At 43.0% G+C, this 21,019-nt stretch overlaps 1 protein-coding gene across 4 annotated transcripts in view; it reads right to left on the reverse strand.

Moving 5' to 3' along the window:
• The window catches only part of ATXN7L1 (ataxin 7 like 1), a 58,979-nt gene that overhangs the window by 31,747 nt on the left and 6,213 nt on the right, over positions 1–21,019 (reverse strand). The gene's annotated exons all lie outside the window — the stretch shown is intronic.

Raw genomic sequence — 21,019 nt, forward strand, 5'->3', positions numbered from 1 at the left:
TGCAGTGATTCACTTAGCAACTGGGGCGTGAAAGTTCGTAAAACGAGGCAAAACTCAACAAATGTTTCACTTTACAACAAAACTTCTGTGGTCTTAACTCGAGGACCACCTGTATAGAATTGCAACTGTGGTGCTCCTACCAGCACAGACGTACCCAACTATTTCTACATTAATGTTAAGCTTTGTATGTAAACTGGGAATGAAGTACAGGAAGTCCTCGACTTACGACCACAATTGAGCCCAACATTTCCTGATGCTATGCAAGACATTTGTTAGGTGAATTTTGCCTCATTTTACAATGGCGGCACAATTTCCGGCCACAGTTGCTAAATTTGTTGCCACAGTTGTTAAATTTCTTTCTTGCCACAGTTGCTAAGTGAATCCCTTTGTTAGTAACATGGTTGTTAAGTGACTCTGGGGGCTGGCGGCAACCTCCTACCCCTATCGGGCGCTCCACGGTGAACTAGGAGCTCAAACAGGCGACCGCCATCGCCGGAAGCTCCTCCTCCTGTTATCAAACATGGAATCTATTTTACCAGTGGTTGGGGAAAAAAGGAGTGGAGATTAAGAATATAATCAGAATGGTTAAGCACCAATTAAATACCAGACAACACAATGTTTAAGCAGCACTAAGAAATGTAATTAATTAAAAAATCAATAAAATTTGGGGGTGGGGGGTGGGGAAGAAAGTAGATATATTGCATTTCCGCTTCCCAAATGCCAACAGAAGAGAATAGTAATGCCGATATGGGTAGTCCTCAACTTACAACCACAATTGAGCCCAAAATTTATGTTGTTAGGTGACAAATTTGTTACGTGAGTTTTGCCCCATTTAACAACTTTTTTTTGTCACATTTGTTAAGTGAATCGTTGCAGTTGTTAAATTAGTAACACGGTTGTGTAGTCAATTTGGCTTCCGCGTTGACTTTGCTTACTAGAAGGTCGCAAAAGGGGATCACGTGACCCAGGGACGCTGCGACCGTCATAAATGTGGGTCAGTGGTCAGGCATCCGAATGCAAATCATGTGACCACAGGGATGCTACAATGGTCATAAGTGTGAAAAATTGTCATGTCATTTTTTTTCCAGTGCCGTCGTAACTTCGATTCGAACAGTCATTAATGTTCTGACCTAGGCCTCCCGACATCATGAAGCCGACTCCTCATCCCGATAAAACCTCTTTTATTTCGTTTATTTAGAATTCCTCTCCAGCAAAATTTTGATCACGTCGTAGCATGGGGATGATGGAAGGCAAGAGTCGGAAGTGCAAACACAGTGGTCAGTCATTTTTTTCAGTGCTGTTATTAACTGTGAACAGTCACTAAACAAAGTCAAGGACTACCTATATGTACAATATTTCATGAGGATCACCATTTTCCTTCTTAGATAGCAAAGATTTACTGAGTTTCTAACATGTTCACAGAAATAGTTTGCGTTGGTCCTAGCTGTATTGCACAAGCATAGCTTTAAAAATATTCCAGAACCTGGGTTAAATCATAAACCCTCAAGAATAACACCTGTATTTCTTTTCCTCAGAAATCAGATTTGTTTGTTCCCTATTTCAGTTTCTTGAATGCTTGTAGAAAAAACTTTGTGGTTGTGAATCTCTCGTCTAATAATCGTAAGTATCAGTTTGATTTAGTCACAAGCTCATAAATAAATAAAAAGAATCCTAATTGGGGAATCAAAATGCCACAGAAGAAAAAGAAAGAAAATAAAGGAATACAAACCTAGGAAATATTTAAAATCATGAGGTTAAACACTCGGGCTCACAGGAAACAATGGAAGGATGCCACTAATGTCCCCAATGGGGCATTTCTCTGCAAAGAACGTTTACTAATAAGAAATTGGTGTAGCCATTTGTATAATAACGCTATAAACCTCATGCCAATATAAATGTGTGTGTGTGTGTGTGTGTGTGTGTGTGCGTCTATGTATATATATGTATTTGTGTTACAACCCCTGGTATGCCCAAATATGGGAGGGAGCTCACTACTCCCCCTTTCTGTCCTTCGGCTCATTACAAAAGACCATGCAGGCAGAAAACCATATTTTTATTTTTAATGTTGCCTTTTTATATTTGTGTTGTATTTGTGCTGATAAATAAAGCTTCAAATCCCAGTAAGGGTATGGCTAGCTGATGAGAGCTAAATAGCTTGAAATAGATCTATACTAGTCTCCCTTTATTTATCAGCACAAATACAACACACACACACACACATACATATAGTCTCCAATATACTTCTGGAAGAATTTGGAGGGATTTTTTTTTTTTACACACAGAATGAACGTGGTGTGTTTTATTTTGAGAAGCACAGCAAAAAAAAAAAAAAACACTTCAGTGCTCTTGAAGTGGAAGGAGGATATAAAAATAGAATCCATGCTACGAACCCAACGCTGTTCCCTATTCTTCTCTGAACAGTTATTATTCAATAATTTTATGTGCCTGCTCACTTCAGTAAGGGTAAACTGAGCCCCTAAAACGGGGGTGTCAAACTCGATTTCATTGAGGGTCGCATCAGGGTTGTGTTGGACCTTGGGGGAGGGGGGGTAGGGAGGATGTGACCAGCTCGACGTCACTCATATCGGGGGCGCCTTTGGTCGTCTGAGCGCTCTGCCAGTGAAAACGGGCTCCCGAGCTCCGTTTTCGCTGGCAGAGGGTTGCAGGTGGCCGTAGCAGCAGAAAACGGAACTCAGGAGTCCGTTTTCGCTGGCAGAAGCACCGCAGGCCAGTCTTTTACTGTTTCTCGGGCAGCCCCGTGGACCAGATCTAAATAACTACCCCTTTACAAGATACAAGACAACTGAACCCACAACACAGGGTATGAAATAGAACAGGTTTCCATCTAAAAATAAATAAATGGATTTGCAGCTATTTCAAATAGGTGTGGTGGTCTTGTGGTTCAGCCTGACTCCTCATGACCCCAATGGAGCAGGGGTCTCCAACTTTGACAACTTTTAACTTGTGGACTTCAACTTCCAGCTTTGCTGGCTGAGGATTTCTGGGAGTTGAAGTCCACAAGTCTTTTTTTTTTTTGTCAAAAAGTTTTTATTTTATTTTTAATCTCTTACATACAGTTACAGGTATACATTCACATAGTTATTTATTTTTATTTATATTTATCACTTTTATCACTTTTGCACATTTATTTTTCCATATAAAATATACATTCTGGGTTGCTTTGCTTACTATCCCATACCACCCTTCTTTTTCTTTCTTTTCTCCCTCCCTCCCTCTTCTACTTTCTTCCTTCCTCCTCTCCTTTCCCTTTCCTTCTTCCCTTGCCTCTCCCCTATTCTCTTATTCTTCTCCTCCCTAGCCCCTCTCCTCTTTCTATCCCTTCCAGCCTTCCTCTCCTTTCCTCTTTCTTCTTTCCCTCTCCTTTCCTCTCTTCTCTTTTCCTCTCTTCTTTTCCTTTTCTATTGTTGCGGTTGTGTCTTTTCATCTCTCCACAAGTCTTAATGTTGCCAAGGTTGGAGACCCCTGTCATGGCCCATAGTACACCAGACCACCCTGTCCTCCATGGTCACACAAGAGCTTCCCCAAATTCACATTCGTTGTGTCAATGACCCTATCTAACCACCTCCTCCTCCGCCGTCCTCTTCTCCTTCTGCCTTCCATCTTCTCTTCTCCAAGGGGTCCCCACTTCTCGTTTGGTGGCCAAAGTCTTGGAGCCTCAGCTTCGGTATCTGCCCTTCCCCAAAACACTCAGGGTTGATTTCCTTTAGATTAGGGGTTCTACTACAGAAGCCCAGTTATGGTTAACCAGTCAACACAATTTTGGAACTTCAGGTCACTGTTCAGATCGATTACAGTGGTAATCTGTGACTGGGGGGCAAAAAAACAACACTTCTGCTGTTTAATAAATCAGGAACCCAAAGCCATTTCTCCAAAGTTAATCTAATGATGCATCTGCGTTGAAGGATCTGACGATATTTTAAAGGGGGGGGGGGGGAGGAGAACATGGCAATTTAATTTGTAGTCGGCCTGTCTTATAATTGAGCGCTAAGAAAAGTCCAGCAGTGTTCCAATAATGGAGGTTTTTATGAAGAAATTGGACAGGGGCGTTGTTGTTTTTTTGTCTGGAATGGCATAAGGCTTCCTGTCTGAGCAGGTGGTTGGACTAGAAAACCTCCGAGGCCCCTTCCAACTCTGTTATTTTGTTATCTATTGTCTCATTCCTGCAAACAGTACACAAAATACACAGGCATTCCTAGAAGCAAAGATACCAACCTTCCCGACTCTGCATGAGTAAAGCGCAAGCAATAAAACAGCCAAGAGCTACTTTATAATGACTAATAAACTAAACATTAAACAAAACCGTGCATTTAGCAAAGCAGCATTACAGTCCGAGAAGCCACAAAGTAATATTATTTTCAGTAATATCGCATTAGTTAATGTACTGGGAGTACATTACAAACGGACACTGTTTTATGACTTAGAATCTCAATACCAAACTCAGGCCGTTATCTGTATTTTTAAAGAAGAGCGTAATGCGGGAAAAACCTTTCCTGTGTAATAAAAAACCCTGAAAATAAAGGGGTTGTTTATTACTGGAGTTTTCCATCCATTCATACATGGGATCTAAGTAATTCTTTAAACTTGCAAGCAATCGATCGCGCCTCTACCCAGTTATCAATGTAAAAGTAATACTCAATTCACAATCCTGTCCTGTTGCCACAAAGATCAATAATGTTTCTTTTTTTAAAAGAAGTACAGGTACTGTATTTTTCAGAGTATAAGGCACACCTTTTTCCCTCAAAAAAGAGGCTGAAAATCTGGGTGCGTCTTACACACTGAACACAGCACATTTTGCCTCCCTAAACGCAGCCTTCACCAAAATGGCCATGCATAGCCTTTAGGAGGCTTCCAGAGTGCTCCCGGGGGCTAGGAAGGGCAGAAATGAGTGAAAAATGGGCCTTTTTTGCCCGTTTTTGCCCCACTCCCCACCCCCCAGAAGCACTCTACAAGCCTCCTTTTCGTCCAGCTGATTTTCCTTATATTCTGTCTTTGTTTCTGTTGTTTTTATGCCGTTCTCCATTTTCACAGCCTGCAGCAATTTTTCTGTATTTTGGTTCACATAATCATTCAAACTTCATTTTTCTTCTTCTGCAGTTTGATGGATTTGCAATAGCCCCCTGCCCCCTATTTTCCTTGGCAGGTACAAGCTGTCGATGTTACTTCGTGGATGTAAAGCGTGGTACATATTCAAAAGTTTGCGTGTTTTCCGGTCCAGGTTTTCCAGTTCAGCCAGAGTCCAGTTGATGATTCCAGCTGAGTAGCGTATCACTGGAACTGCCCATGTATTAATGGCTTTAATTATGTTTCCAGCATTCAGCTTTGATTTTAATATTTTGCGGACCCTCCTGTTGTATTCCTTTTGCGTTGACTCTTTGACTTTTCCATTCAAGACTCTCTGTCCAGAAGACTCTCTTAGAGCGCACTCCTAGAGCGGCCGCTGCTGGAAGACTCGGCAGCCAAATTTTGGAGTTTGGAACCGGAGAAGACGTTATGCTCGGAGCACGACAGCAGCGGCGGCTGCAGGGAGAGCTGGGCCCGGACATGTTGAGGCTAGGAGGCATGCTTGCTGGAGGCAGAACAGGTGCTCATGCAACCCCCTTCTCCAGCCGGGCAGAGCTCCATGCATTGACCTAGCGGGAACCCCTAATGTGCCAAGCAGCGGGAGCTGGGGAGCGGGTAGAGTGCCACGTGGCTTGGCGCCTTAATGATACCCCCTAGGTCAGTGAATGGCGCTTTGCCCCGCTGGAGAGGGGGGGTTGCCTGGCGGTTGCTCGTGAGCTTGGTCACCTCATGGCTGCTTCGCCCCTGAGGCTGTGCCTGGCTCTTCGGGAGCCAGTTCGCAAGGGAGCAGCCACCCGGCAACCCCAAAACAATAAGCCCTCCCCTATAATAAGTCCAAGGCCATATTTTGCAAGTAAAAAGAAAGTAAGACCCTGTCGTATTTTCGGGGAAACACGGTGGCTTCTACTGTACTACCATAAAATGGATTCTACTGCACAGCGCAGTGGAGTTACCATGATAACGGCTTCACAGTACTCCACAAGGGGGCTCCTTCGGGTAAGGGGAAAAATCCAACATTAGAAATTAGATTTGGTCAGGACATTTCCCCCCTATAAATAAATACCCGGACAACTCAGGGTTATCAGCTAGTTTATGATAAAAGCCTACAGTTCAAACCTATCCTTCAATTCCATAGGCTGAATGGTTACTGAAATACATTACTTTTGCCACTGGAATTATATATATTTGACAAACGTTAACATCCAGAGTGCACAGGTGGACATTTGCAGATTGCTGGTGCATTCTGGGAAGAGAGCAGAAATTATTGGAAACGTGGCAATTGTGAAATTGAACAGAATTAGCGTGTGATAGTGGAAAAAGTCCCTCCGCCCTATATCGGTGGGGATGGGAAAAGTTCCCCCTGTTAAATAATAATAATTGGGAACAGGAGAGAAGTTAATGGGAAGTCATGCTCTGGAGATTCCTTTACATATTTCTGGTGTAGTTTGGGAAGAAATCTCTATATAGTGCAAAGGAATTAAAGACTTCAACAGCTCATAAACTGATACATGTTCCTACTATTTTTTTGCGGGGGGCAACTGAGAAGTTGGACTTTGTACGGCAAGCTCAGGCTAGTGAATATGCACCTTAACTGATCAAGGAGAGAAGCACGCTGGGAATTAAGGAAAAGCTTCCTAACAGTGAGACCAATTAAGTGGTGAAACCAGCTTGCCTTCAGAAGTTGTGGGAGTTCTATCACTGTAGGTTTTAAAGACCAGGCTGGATAGTCACTTGTCTGAAATGGTCCAGGGTCTCCTGCTTGAGTTGGACTAGAAGACTTCCAAGGTCCTTTCCAGCTCTATTCTGAATTGAAATTGAACTGGCAAATGTATTTGGACCTCCCACCTTCACTTCTTCCTCCGATGTATAGAGGAGACGTCGCCAGTGATCAAGTTCTGGCAATCCCCAGAAAATAAGGCCAAGTGCTTATTTCCCGGGGGGGGGGGGTTTCAAAAGAAAATAAGGCCCTGTCTTATTTTTGGAGAAACACGGTAGTAGTTTTACAAAAGAAGTACGGAAAGATATAAAGAAGAGAGAGAGGCATTGTCCCCATTTGATGTTCATACCAAATTATGGGCTGAATGTCATGGGACACAAGGGCAAGGATTAAATGTGATAAGAATTACATAAACATGGGGACCCTGAGGTATTGTGAATCTGGAATGAATCTACCTCGGTAAGGTTCTCTGAACTCATGGTGCTTCAAGTAGAGAAAGCATCTGGATTCAGTTAAACAGGCTAATTACCAGGAGGGACCTTTTAGTAGGAGTTTGTTACAGATAACCAAATCAGTCAGAAGAAGTAGATAAAGTAAATTTCTGAAGCTTCGCAGGAAACCATGAAGTGGTTGCGATAGGAGATAACCGAGGCCACCTTAGAAGGCTAATTCTGCCAAAACACAACATGCCCAATAGATTTTTCACTTGAGTTGGTGAAACTTCTCTCCATCAAAAGATAGAGATTAGTAAGGTAAAAAGTACACAGTGGCTATAATTTACTCTTTGTTTTCAGGAAAGATTGTGAGATGACACACAACGTCCTTATTTGCACACCTATGGTAGAACAGGTCCACAAATGCTTGGCTAACCTCAATCAGATAACCAGCATTAAGGACTTGACATCAAGTCCGAGAGAAGTTGCTTATTAGGTAACACTGGAATATTTCCCGGGGTCAAACATTACGATGGTACAAAATTGGGTGTGGGTCAGAGGTGGAATACAGCTGGTTTGTATTGGTTTGGGCAAACCGGTAGCTCCAATTATCAGTTGGCCCCGCCGACACGCCCCTGCCCTATCCTGTCCTTTATTTCCTGCTTTCTAGCTCATCTCAATCGCGCAGCACAGGTGATTTCCCCCCCCCTCGCTGTTTTACTTACCGTTGCTGACTTGGAAGGTAAGCAGCTGAGCTTCTAAATGCTCCGTTTTCAGCACTGTACGTGTGCACAAGATGCGTCTGTGCGCACAAAGCATGCGCTCACCAAACCGGTTGTTAAACCGGCAGCATCCCACCACTGGTGTGGGTGGCTATCTACTTAACTAACACCCAAGATGACAACACGCAATCGTAATCTAACCTGAACGGGTGGGAAGACTGGTCCGAGAGGAACAAGATACCGTCAGCAGAATGTACAATATTATATTTAGGGAGGGAAAAAAATGTAGGACACAGTTGCACGATGAGAGTGTTGTGGCTTGGAAAGATTGCATCGAAGCGCATAGGTGTGACCACTAATGATGAACTGAACATATGCCAACAATGGGAGATACCTGGTGGAATGGTTGATGTGCTTTAGGGTTGCATTGGAAAAAGCAATGAATCTTAAGACGGGGGTGTCAAATTCAATTTCATTGAGGACCGCTTCAGGGCTGTGGTTGACCTCGGGGGAGGGGGGGGAGGCCAACAGGGTGGGCATGGCCAGCTTGACGCCACTCCCCAAACTGCTGGCATGTTTCCTCTCTGCATTGGGTGGACGGGGCTGAAGCCATGCTGGCCCAATGTTTCCTCTTCACATTGGGTTGACAGGGCCCAAGCCACGTTGGCTCAATGATCTCTCTTCGCATTGAGTAGAAGGACACGGAGCCACACCGGCCCGATGATTCCTCTTCTCATTGGGAAGACTCGGTCGAAGCAATATGGGCCAGCCCCTTACTTTTTCCAGGAAGGCCCTGCAGGCCGGATACGACTATATTGCAGGCCGAATCCGGCCCACGGGCCTTGTGTTTGACACCTCTGATCTATGACATGTGAAGTACTTATTTTGCACTACTGTGTGGTATAAGGTTGCACCTAGAACACGGCGTATGATTCTGGGCACGAGAAGGAACAAAGAAGAGAAAGGAAGTTAAGGGGAAATAGGTTGAAGCAAAGTGGAATGTTCAACCTGGAGAAAAGAAAACGGAGAGGAGACGGGATACTAATGTTGGGGTAGACATAAGGGTACCCTAAAATAGTCAGGAACAATTTTTCATTGTCACTGAAACTAGACTGGAAAATATTGCAGCTACCCGGATTTTGCTTAAATAAAAGAAAAAAAAGTACAGCTGATTTAACAGTGGAACAATCCAATGATGAGGATATGGCGTTTTCTACCTCTAGAAGGTCTTAAGAAGAGACATTCGCAACTGAAAGGCGAGTTTAATCGGTTTTTCTTTGCACACTGCAGAAGGAGGGACTAACATAATCTAAGGAATCTCTAACTTCACAATTCTACAATTTTATGAACCAAGCAAAAAACCCCTAAAGAAATTCCACGCTTTCTCCTGAATTCATCCTGCCTTCGCCGCCACCACAAGAGGGAAATGATCAAGGGAAAAACAACAATTTAAGTTGTTTGGTTTTTCATACCTCTGTGGCTGCAGAATGACATTATGTCTCCTGAACAAAGAAGAACCCTGACAAACGGCTCCGCGTGACACCCGTCGCACGCGTGCCATAGGTTCACCATCGCGGGCCTAGGTCATGCCGACATGGCGCTCCTAATAAACAACCATATTCTTCTTGCTAAATGGCTGGAGACTCTCAATTTTATTAGGGCCTTGGTAGGAGCCCTGACACAGAGGGTTAGGAACAGCAGTTGTGCAAAACCGAAAACGAGGCGGACACACAACCAATTCAATGTACCCTCCCCCGTACACGCTCAACAGTGTGTTGTAGTCATTCAAGAATTCTCCCAAAACAGATCTGCATAGATAGTGTTCACCAATGGGTATGTGCAAATACTCAAGGAAACGCAATGTGCAAAACGATCCCTCCACAGACCAAGAAGGCGTTCGGCCAAGAGGTTGCGCAGACTTCACAGCCAGAGAGCACTTTGTGTAGAGCAAGGAAATCTGATTAAGCAAGGAAGCCAAAGAGGCAATCAATAAACAGGCCAGCTAAGTTCGCGGACATTTTATTCAATGAAACGACGATGACATACAAAAGTTGTGCATTCGTCAATGGTTTTGGTTCCTTGCTAATCTCGTAAAAGCTTCCGTTTCTAAGAACAAAAAGCGCTCCGATGAAAAAAGCAAACTCTTAAGACACGTATTTGGAAGCAAATCTTATTTAAGTTGCCTTCCATTTGGAAATGTATAGGTGTATTTCGTGTGTATCCCTGGCACGGCAAGAACAAAACCGCAATAGTTCTGTCACAACCGTTACCTCCATAGAATTCGTAATGTTCTAGGTTCTACCATATCTCAAGGCCTAAAATGGACACCTCACATCAAAAACGTCAACAAAAAAAGCACAACGAAGAATGTTCTTCCTGTGCCAACTCAGAAAGCTCAAACTGCCCAAAGAGCTGCTGATTCAGTTCTATGGAGGAATGATTGAGTCTGTTATCTGCACCCCCATAACTGTCTGTTTTGGCTCTGCAACCCAACAAGACAGACACGGACTTCGGAGGATAATTAGAACTGCAGAAAAAACAATGGCTACCAACCTGCCTTCCTTCGAGGACCTGTCCACTGCACGAGTCAAAAAGAGGGCTGGGAAAATATCTACAGACCCCTCACATCCTGGACATCAATTGTTTCAACTCCTACCCTCAAAATGACGCTGTAGAGCACTGCACACTAAGACAACTAGACACAAGGAGTTTTTTTTCCCGAACGCTATCTCTCTGCTAAACAAATAATTCCCTCAACGCAGTCAAACTATTTACTACGTCTGCATTACTATTAATCTTCTGCATTTTACAAATTGCGCTTGAACCTAGTAGATTTTTAATGTCTACTAGATTTCAGATGATGTGTCTCTCTGTGTGTATGTGTACTAGATTTCAGATGATGTGTCTGTGTGTATGTGTGTACACATACACACAGAGAGACACATCATCTGAAATCTAGTAGACATTAAAAATCTACTAGGTTATATTTGTGTGTGTGTGTGTGTACACATACACACACAAATATAAATAATGTAAAACTGTTACAAAGTAATCTAATTACTAACAGAATAACAGACTTGAAATGGAACTTGGAGGTCATCTAGTCCAACCTTCTGCTGAGGCAGGAATCTGTACACTATTTCAGACACGTGGTTGTCCAATCTCTTCTTAAAAACCTCCAGTGTTGGAGCATTCACAACTTCTGGAGGCAAGTTGTTCCGTTGATTAATTGTTCTGTTAGGAAATTTCTTCTTAGTTCTAGGTTTCTTCTCTCCTTGATTAGTTTCCATCCATTGCTTCTTGTCCTACCCTCAGGTGCCTTGGAGAATAGTTTGACTCCCTCTTCTTTGTGGCAACCCTTCAAATATTGGAACACTGCTATCATGTCACCCCTACTAAAGAAACTACACTGATAAAGGCCAAATTCTAAATATCTATTACATTTTAAAGCTGGCAAAGAGGCAAAACACAATTAAAAATTTCTGGATAAATTGCAATTAAAATATAGATTTCCTACAATAAAACTTGCCTTGCAAAATTCAATCATAACCGCTCTATGACTTTGGGATCATAATTGATCCCAAGGGACTAGAAAGAACTAGTAAAAGCTCTCCCTTCCTTCCAAAACCTTTATAATTTCATACATTATACATTCCCTAATAATAAAAGGATTAATTAAAAGGCCCACAACCAAAATCCAGCGGTATGTTGTGTTTTCTTTTTATTCGAGATTTTCATACAGAGACAATCCAGCCCACTAACTATTGGCGGAAACGAAAAAGGGAAATCAAACTTTAGCAAGCTAAATAAGACGGTAAACATTTTCAGTTTTAGGCAAATAAGAAGTTAACGAAATATACAAGTATCAGGTGGGCTCAAAATTTTCAATCAAAGTCTTCAGTTAAAAGGAAAATTATTGGAGTCTAAGGAAACCCAAAGAAAAATAGCACTATAATTTTCATTATAATCCTAGAAATCAATTCTCTGTGGAAGGGGAAGACAATCTACTGCAGTGTTTCTCAAACTTGGCGACTTTAAGTCCTGTGGACTTCAACTCCCAGAATTCCCCAGCCAGCTATGCTGGCTGGGGGATTCTGGGAGTTGAAGTCCACAGGACTTAAAGTCGCCAAGTTTGAGAAACACTGATCTACTGCCTGTACAGCAAGGATCGGAAGACATTGCAGGTAGTCCTCGACTTACGGCCAAATTGAGCCCAACATTTCTGTTGCTAAGCGAGACAGTTGTTAATTGAGTTTTTCCCACAGTCTACGATCTTTTTTTGCCACAGTTAAGTTACTAACAAGGTTGTGAAGTGACTCTGGCTTCTCCATTGTCTTTGCTTGTCAGAAGGTCACAAAAGGAGATCACATGGCCCCAGGACACTGCAACCGTCATAAATATGAACCACTGGCCAAGCATCTGAATTTTGATCAAGTGATGATGAATATGATGTAATCGGTCGTAAGTGTTAAAACCCAGTTGTGAGTCACTTGCAACTTCGATCACTAAATAAAAGGTTATAAGTCAAGGACTTTTGTACAATACAGGTTACATATACCCTGGGGTATATTTTTCATTCTATACCTTAAATAAAGGAATCTCACCTGTACACAGTGGGCTTAATTCATGACTTACTTAAGATCTTAAGTCAAGGGTGTCAAACTTGATTTCATTGAGGGACGCATAAGAGTTGTGTGTGACCTCGGGGGGGTTGGGGTGGCCAGAGTAGGTGTAGCCAGCTCCACATCACTCGTGTTGGGGCACCTGTGGTGGCCTGAGCACTCTGCCAGTGAAAACGGGCTCCCGAGCTCCATTTTTGGCTGTGACAGCCTCCTGCAACCATCTGTCAGCGAAAACGGAGCTCGGGAGGGCTCTCTCTTATCTTATCTCTATCTCATCTCTCTCTCCCCTCTCTCATTTCTCCTGTCCCTCTCTCACACACACATTCTCATCTTTCTCTCTCTCATCTTTCTCTCATCTCTTTCTCCTCTCATCTTTCCCTCTCCTCTCTCTCTCTCTTATCTCTCGTTTTCTCCTTTCTCTCTTTTCTCTCTTTTCTCTCTCTTCTCTCTATCTCTCATCTCCTGTCTCACACACATTCTCATCTTTCTTTCTCTCTCAGCTCTTTCTCTTATCTTTCTCTCCCATCTGTCTCCTCTCATCTTTCCCTCTCATCTCTCACTTATCTCTCTCATTCTCTCCTCTTTTCTCTCTCATTTCTCTCTCTTCTCTCTCTTTCCGCTCTATCACTCTCTCCTCTCTCTCTCCTCTCCTGTCTCTCTCGCACACATATTCTCATCTTTCTCCATTCTCTCTCATCTCTCCTCTCCTGTCTCACACAATCTCATCTTTCTTTCAGCTCTTTCTCTCTTCTCTCTCTCTCTCCCCTCTCTCTCCTCTCTCGTCTTTCCCTCTCATCTCTCTCGCTTATCTCTCTCATTCTCTTTTCTCTTCTCTCTCCTATCACTCTCTCCTCTCTCTCTTTCACATATATTCTCATCTTTCTCTTTCTCTCTCATTTCTCTGATCTCTCTCTTTCTCTTTTCTCTCTCATCCCTTTCTCTCTCAATACTGTCTCTCACATCTGTCACACACATCTCTCTCTCATCTCCCTTTCTCCTCTCTCTCTCATCTCCTGAGGACCCTCCTGAATTCAGTTTTCACTGGCAGAGGCACCGTAGGCCGTTCCTTTGCGGTTTCCAGAGCAGCCCCAGGGTCAGATCTAAGCACCCTGCAGGCCAGATCCAGCCCCTGGCCCTTGAGTTTGACACCCCTAATCTAAGTGGTTCCATCATTAGATTAGTAAAATGCTTTTTCCAACCCTATCGTATCAAGAAAGCAAAACAAAATGCAGCTCAAGGAGGAGGGGGAGCATTTTTCCCGAGATTTTCCTTTAGGAAAAATATTTAAAAGGAGTGGGACTGGTTTAAGAGAAAAGACTTATATGAGTACAGATAGCTTTATCGCAAACTTTATTTGAGTATAGATATCTCCATACCTTTCACCTTCTACCTAATGAGAAGGAAGGACCCACTGGAGAAGAGCCTCATGCTGGGAACGATGGAGGGGAAAAGAAGAAGGGGACGACAGAGAAGGAGGTGGCTGGATGGAGTCACCGAAGCAGCCGGCGTGAGCTTAAATGGACTCCAGAGGATACAATACAATACAATACAATACAATACAATAGTAGAGTTGGAAGGGACCTTGGAGGTCTTCTAGTCCAACCCCCTGCCTAGGCAGGAAACCCTATACCGTTTCAGACAAATAGCTATCCAACATCTTCTTAAAGACTTCCAGTGTTGGGGCATTCACAACTTCTGGAGGCAAGCTGTTCCACTGATTAATTGTTCTCACTGTCAGGAAATTTCTCCTCAGTTCTAAGTTCTCCTCAGTTGCTTCTCTCCTTGATTAGTTTCCACCCATTGCTTCTTGTTCTACCCTCAGGTGCTTTGGAGAATAGTTTGACTCCCTCTTCTTTGTGGCAACCTCTGAGAAGATGGTAGAGGACAGGGAGGCCTGGAGGAACGCTGTCCATGGGGTCGCGATGGGTCGGACGCAACTTCTGAGTTTTTTAATTTAGTAATTTTATTTAAGGGGATTTTAAATTGTGTTTTTAATTGTCTTTCACTTATAAGTCAACTCTCCTCCATGCACATATGTATATGTCTCTGTTCTTTTTGTATATATGTTTGTCTTATGTGTATTTTTATTTGTTTTGATTGTACGCCGCCCCGAGTCCTTCGTGAGAGGGTTGCGGCTAATCAAATAAAAATTATTATTATTATTATTATTATTATTATTATTATTATTATTATTATTATTATTATTATTATTATTATTATTATTATTATTATTATTATTATTAATTATTATTATTATTATTATTATTATTATTATTATTATTATTATTATTAACTTCGCAACTAACACCACCACCTCCCTACCTGTATGCAGACAGAAAATCTGCTCCTGTCACTCCTTCAACAACATACCAATCCAATTCTTTAAAAAAAAGAAATTACAATATCATTCCAGCCACTGTGAAGAAACAGTGAAATTTATTCTGTGCTGTATAACTTTGCTATAACAAATAGCCTGAAGGAAGCACATCTGTTTTCAGATTAATAGGATCACTTTATCAACACAGGGAGGCCGACTTGGAAACCTCGTCTGGAAGAGGAAAATGACAACATCTAAGCAAAACAATAAAAGTTCTCGTATATTAAATCATCACGAGCTTCCTCCTATCCTTCTCCACAACCTCCAGAATAATTATTCCAATGGTAAACAATCATATTTAGGATGGCTTCACTTTTATGATCTCACTACATTAAGTTATCCCATTTAATAATCCTAAAGTACGCAGAGAATCAAATATATATATATTTTTAAAAAACGATCTGTTAGAGAACCCAAGGAAGCTCTCAGATCAAAACAGGCTATGCAAGTGGCCCTTGACTTACGACAGTTCATTTAGTGACCATTCCAAGTTACAACGGCACTGAAAAAAGTGGCTTATGATTATTTTTCACTCTTATGACCACTGCAGATTCCTCAATGTCATGTGATTTACATTTTGGATGCTTGACAACTGTTTCATATTTACGACGGCTGCAATCATGCAGCCCGGGGTCATGTGTTCCCCTTTTGCAACCTTCCAACAAGCAAAGTTCATGGGAAGTCACGCCCTGCTTTCGCCCACACATTCGCTCATTTAATGCGGGGGCAAATGCTCGTTTGCGTGGGCATTTAATGCGTGGGCAAATGCGTGGTTCGTTAAGTGCACATCAGGTATCTCGGAGTGGGGAAGGCCTAGGGCAGAGGTGCCAAACTCAAAACCCGGGGCGGGATCCAGCCCGCGAGGTGCTTGGATCTGGCTCACGAGTCCAACCTGAAAATAGCGAAGGATTGGCCTGCGATGCCTCTGCCAGTGAGAACGGAGTTCGGGAGAGCCGCATGAGGCTCTCCCAAGCTCAGTTCTCACTGTCAGAGGGTTGCAGGAGGCCATCCCAGCTGAAAACGGAGCTCAGGAGCCTGTTTTCGTTGGCAGAGCGCTTGGGCCATTCAATTTTGGCGCTACCAAGATTGTTGGACGAGCAGGTACAAAAACAGCCAGGAAAGTGATTGAAGCCTTGGAAACAGATCCCTCATCAGTCAACAGGAATGCTAATTTACCCCCCAGCTTATTCAAAATTGAATGTTGTTTTGGTGTTTTTTTTTTGCTCCCACTCACCAGACTCCTCATGCGCTATTAAACTTACGCAGCCACATTAAAAGTATTAATGCATAAAATCAAAACCTCATTGTCCTAAATTTTCAAAACGTTAAGAATAGCTTAAATTTCAGTACTGTTTCCTTGCTCGTTTTATGTTTTATTGTTGCTAATTTGCCCTCGTGGCATTTGGAGAATCAAAGCAAAGAAAAGTATTATTAATTTTTACAGCTGAGCCAGCTATTTCAGAATCACTACATTTTCCCAGCTTATTCTCCCGGAACTTAAAAATGTTACTTTTAATAACCCCGTCCTGTAAGTGATTTAACCAAATTAAAAGCACCCACTGCCAAATCGGTTTCAAACTCACCCTGGATGAGAGAAACATATGGGAGAACATATTTTTCAAATAATATCTCCCCCACCCCACCCCCTTCCATTTCTTCAAATGTTGACTTCATTATTAATTGGCTCACATATCATAAGGACTACGGTTCTTCTTCGTTTAATTCTCTCCTTAAAAACTGAGACACCATCTCTGTTCTCGCACAACTCTTCGACCAAAGCAAAATGGCAAAAAAAAAAAAGGAATAAAATAAAATCTGCCATCTGCCAATTCTTTCTTTAAAGCAATGGTAAGAAACAAAATTTTCCTTAGGGGTGTCCATTTTCTGCACCCTCGGAATTCTCTTTATATTGTTTGGAAAAATAAACCAGCCACCCCTTGATGTCCTGGTATTCCTAATGTAACTACAGGGGCATCGACATCTGAGCCCACCCAGTCAGTTCACGAAGAAAAGGGAGAACAGTGAAAGGGAAAACAAATCCTTCATTCGTTCGCTCGTTCATTTATTCATATATTCATTCATATTGTTTTTTTTCCCCCTAATACATCTGTGATAAAGAAGGCGAGTGGGGGGAGGAAACCCACTGGCTCTTATAACATTTACCGTATTTTTCACATATAAGACGCACCAAGATTTTGAAGAGGCAAATTTTAAAAAAAAGTTTTTGCACTCTGCAGATCTCCCAAAATCAGCCCATTTTTCACGAAAACAGGCCCGTTTTTTGTCAAAAAAAAGGGGGGGCATACATAGCCTTTAGGAGATTGTAGAGTGCTCCTGGGGGCTGGGGGGGGGCAAAGAACGAGCAAAAAAGGCATGCATAGCCTTTAGGTGGCTTATAGAGTGCTTCTGGGAGTTGGGGGGGGGGCAAAAACGAGCAAACAACGGCTCGTTTTTCACTCATTTTTGCCCTCCCCAGCCCCCAGGACTACTCTGGAAGCCTCCTAAAGGCTATGCCCAGCCATTTTTGCAAAACAAAATGCTGTATTCAGTGTATAAGACACACCCAGATCTTCACCCCTTTTTTTTTTAGGGAAAAGGGTGCGTCTTATATTCTGAAAAATACGGTAGTTCTCAACTGGAAAAAGTGACATCGTTTTTGCACTGAGAACCATTGCAGCATTCCCACGGTCACGTGATCCAAATTCAGACACTTGGCAACTGGCTCATATTTATGACGGTCGCAGTGTCCCCGGGGTCAGGCGATCCCCTTTTGTGACCTTACGACAAGCCAAGTCAATGAAGAAGCCAGATTCACTTCACAACGGTGTTACTAACTTAACAACTGCAGCGATTCCCTCAACACTTCTGGCAAGAAAGGCGGTAAAATGGGACAAATGTCACTTAACAGCTGTCACACGTAGCTCAATGAGTTTGGCTCACTTGTGGTTGTACGTTGAGACCTGTGTGGTGGCCCACCAGCGGCCGGCGGAGCTGGTGGCAGACTCAGACAGTGGAGCGGTTGGGGAGGAACGTGGCCAGTCCTGGAGTCTGGGGAAGGCTCTGATGAGGGCTCTATGTCGGAGGCAGAGATGGGGCCAGGTATGGGGCCATTCAACAGTTACCAGCTGTCTTCGGAGTCGGAGATCAGTGGGGCAGAACAACAGCTGGAGCGTCTTCCTGCTGTGCGCATGCGCAGAGCTGCCAGGAGGACGGAACAGCTAAGGAACAAGGACCAACTTGGGAGTAATGCCACAGGTGGACGATGAATGCCCCCTCCCATAGGAAATAAAAGAGGAGCAAAAGCGGAGGGGATTTTGCAGGAGACCGTTAGTTCAATTCATTTGGGTGAAGATCTGTACCTGACTTCTTGCCAAGTAATTGCTGCTACAGCATGGAGTTTAGAAGATATCGGCCTGGCAGCTCTCCAAGCCTGATAAAGGTCTGTCGTTGTGAAATCTCATGAAAGACTGTTGGCCGGGACTTTGCTGGAGAGGAATTCACTTTTAACCTAAATAAAAGAGGTTTTACCAGGACGAGGAGTGGGCTTCGTGATTTTGGGAAGCCTCAGAACAGCCTGCTGCTTTTGAATCTACTGCCAAATTGCCATTTAGAAAGCCTGAACAGGCTGTGCCATTAGCAGAAGTTGCATCCCCTTTACAAAAAAAGTGAAACTTAACTGTTTCTTGGGGGGGGGGAAGGAGGGGGGAGTAATTTTTACTGGTTTAGACAAAGGAAGTATATAAACACCGATGGACTGTTTCTGAAGTGAGCGATTTACTTCTCAGCCAGAAAATATGGCGCCTATATAAGAAGTGCAATAAAAACGGGCAGACAATTAAAATTGTGGAGTGAATGTTCTACCGTGCAAATTTATATTTAGATTCACCCGCGAACCAACAAGGGTCCCTTGTCCTTCGGCTGCATCTCACAGAATGAGATAATCAGCAGAGGCTCACTAAAAATTGCTCAGAAGAATCCACGAGTACCAGTAACGCAGAGAGACCATTAAACGAAAGACAATCAGAAATAATAAATCACCTTAATAGCTTTGTTGAGTGCCGAACTAGAGCAGGCCTATAAACGGCAACCTTCGGTAATTAAGAGGGGTATTAAATCATTCCACCTGAAGTATGAATAATCTTTGGCTTTGATACGACTAAAGCAGAATTTCCAATGCAAAGAGAGGAAAAGGTGTTTCCTAAAATGTATGGCAGGGGGGTCAAATTCGAGGCCTGGGGGCCGTAACCGGCCCGCGGGGCGCCTAAATCTGACCTGTGGGGCCGATCTGGAAATGGCAAAGGACCGGTTCGCGGTGCCTCAGGCAACCAAAACGGGGTGCGGGGAGCCACACATGCCCCCCCCCACAACCAATTTTGGCCGGCAAAGTGTTGCAGGAGGCCGTCCAGGCTGAAAACTGGGGGGCGGGGGGGGGGCAGCAGGGTGCTACAGGAGGCACCTGTCCCATTTCCCCAACCCCCCCCAGCCAGCCTGCAGAGAAGAACTACAATGCTGAGAGACTAATGGCCCCTCCCATAGGGAATAAAGAGGAGCGAAAGGGGAGTGGAGTTTGCAGGAGAGAATTAGTTCAATTCATCAGGGTGAAGAAGTCTGTTCCTGACTTCTGGCCAAGTAATTGCTGCTACAGCGTGGAGTTTGGAAGATATCGGCCTGGCAGCTCTCCAAGCTTGATAAGGTCTGTGGTTGGAAATTCACCCTTGAAAGACTGTTGGCCGGGATTTTGCTGGATGTGAATGAGAAGACTTCACATTAGCTTAATTAAAAAGAGGTTTTGTTGGACAAAGAGTCTGCTTCATGATTTTGTGAAGCTTAGGTGAGAACAGCCACTAAAAAACAAGCTTGAATCCAAGGAGACTGTATGCTCTTGGTCTGTGGCCATCAGGACATGTTAAGGGAATAAAACGCGACCTTATTTACACTGTACCTAAAGACAGCAATGCTGAACGACGGATGGAATTTGCTCAGCACAGATCCCGTTTACGTGCTAAACTCCAATGACTAAACGCTTCCATACACTTAACACATTCAATACGTTCCTGGTGTATTTAATATTATCCAGATATATTCCATTTTCTCTGTTAAGTGCGTTTGTCCCCTAGGGGGAAAAGCCCTCAAGTTAAACTGTAAATATAGCAGCGGGAGCTGGGAACAACTTTCGTAATGTTTAAAAATGATCAATTGCCCTCAGATAGGCAGGTTGGATTTCCTCCTTTCTTTATCTGACAAATAAAAGGATCTCAAAAATGGTTTCCCTTGCTTTTTCCATCAAAGTTTGTATGACTGGAAGAGTTGCAATCTCGTGGCTGACTGTCCTCCTTATGATAAATCCCACAGATTACAAATGCAGGATTACTGGCATAAAATCTATCAAATCTAAGGAGTTTTAAGTTGGAGGACAGCTATTCATAAACATCTACGTACAACGGTTAAAGTGCCCCTGTGTCTCTTTTCAGTTTTTCCACCTTAGTTTAGAAGTTAAGTTATTTTAAAAGGCAGTTACTGTCATTTTACTGTCTGTGTGCAAAGTATTAACCAGACAGAGTGTCAGTGTGGTACAGTAAGTTAGGATACTCAAGATTCAAATCCATCCTTTGGCCCTGTCACTTTCTCACTCCAACATATCTCACAGGGATGCCGTTGTGGGGAAATAAAGAGGAGAAGGGAACACTAGATATGTCACCTTATGTTGTAGAACCAAAAGCAAGATATAAATCCAACAAATAAATGAACCCTACTGTCATACAACTATTGGTCATTTCAAAGGAAGAGCTCATGGGAAGGGAAGGGAAGGAAGAAGGAAAGAGAAGGAAAGGAAAAAAAAGGAAAGGAAAGGAAGGGAAAGTTTCATTTCCATCCTTTTATAGATGTAGTCAGAAATATGGAATGTTTAAAACACTATTTCGCTTTACCAAACATCACAGTCCAAATTAGTACAAATCATTTGCTTACTTTATCACCAACTTGCATTTAGAGACATGTCGAGATCAATGCCTCTACTAACAATCACAGCATTCAAACTTCAGATTTTCAATTAAAATCTATCTATC

Source organism: Natrix helvetica (assembly GCF_964273705.1).
Source record: "Natrix helvetica genome assembly, chromosome: 6".
Taxonomy (NCBI): Eukaryota; Metazoa; Chordata; class Lepidosauria; order Squamata; family Natricidae; genus Natrix; species Natrix helvetica.